This window comes from Cebus imitator, unplaced genomic scaffold, assembly GCF_001604975.1.
Source record: "Cebus imitator isolate Cc_AM_T3 unplaced genomic scaffold, Cebus_imitator-1.0 Scaffold206, whole genome shotgun sequence".
NCBI lineage: Eukaryota > Metazoa > Chordata > Mammalia > Primates > Cebidae > Cebus > Cebus imitator.
The window spans coordinates 2,433,735-2,435,047 of record NW_016107521.1 but is presented as its reverse complement, the minus strand read 5'-3'; the positions used below and the strand labels follow the sequence as shown (position 1 = coordinate 2,435,047).

At 42.6% G+C, this 1,313-nt stretch overlaps 1 protein-coding gene across 4 annotated transcripts in view; it reads right to left on the bottom strand.

The window, feature by feature from the left end:
- Positions 1-1,313, bottom strand: part of DENND1A (DENN domain containing 1A) — a 545,115-nt gene that overhangs the window by 516,673 nt on the left and 27,129 nt on the right. The window lies entirely within an intron of this gene.

The window sequence follows — 1,313 nt, the reverse complement described above, 5'->3', positions numbered from 1 at the left end:
AAAGAAAAAGAAAATAGAAAATAACAAAGATTCAGACAAAGAACTAAGTGAAGATAGAAACCTAACAGGGTTACCAAAACACAAAAACACTTTTTCCTTGAAGACATTTATATAGACCAATGCAAGCTTCATTCTCCCAATACAAGGGGCTCAAAGAATTCAAGATAAAACTAACATTCAGCCTAAGGAGAAAAGCATAACAGACATCCTTCTCCCACCATTTAAACTAGGATGACAAAGGTGAAGGAGAAAGAAATCCATCCACACACATACACATCTCAGGAACTGTCATAAAAACCACTAGCCTCAAAACTCAGCACTGAGACAGAAAGGCACATTTTTCCGCAAGTTCGATCACAAGCAGGCCCTCACAAGGGATTGCTACTAAGTGGTCAAATAATCTCAACCTGTTGGGCATTGTGGCTCACATCTGCAATCCCAACACCTGGGTAGGCTGAGCCCAGGAGTATGAGACCAGCCTGGTTAACACAGCAAGACCCCATCTCCATTTAAAAAAAAAAAAAAAAAAAAAAGGTAAAATTAGCAGGGCATGTTGGTGCACACCTGTAGTCTCTGCTACTTGGAAGGCTGAGGCAGAATGATAGCTTGAGCCCAGGAGTTTGAGGCTGCAGTGAGCCAGGATCCTGCCACTGCCGTCCACCCTGGGCAACACAGTGAGACTCTCTAAAAACAAACAAAACACAAAAACCCTCAACCCCAGAATTTAAATTGAATTGGTCCCAAACTAAGAGTGGCTGCAGGACACTAACAAAAGATTATGTAAATCTTCTCTGGAAAAATCCACTAAAACTCAGCTTCAAAATTTTTCTCATGGAAAGCTCCAATAAATATGAGCTCACTGGCAAAAATCAGAAAACCCTGAGGAAACAAGGTCCATAAATAAGAACCTCAGAAATAAAAGATGGCAGAGTCAGACCTTCAAAGACTTCAGGTATTCAAATTATGAGAGTCAGAATATGGACTATTTAATAAGCTTAAAAAAACTTTTACAAGATTAAAAATGAGTAATGAGTAAGAAACTATGACATGACCAGGCGCAGCGGCTCACACCTGTAATCCCAACACTCTGGTAGGCCAAGGTGGGCGAATCACCTGAGGTCAGGAGTTCACAGCTGGCCTGGCCAACAATACAAAAAATTGGCTGGGTGTGGTGGTTGGTGCCTGTAATCCCAGCTACTCAGGAGGCTAAGGCAGAAGAATCGCTTCAACCTGGGAGGCAAAGGCTGCAGTGAGCCGAGATCACGCCATTGCACTCCAGCCTGGGCAACAAGAGCAAAACTCTGTCTCCAAAA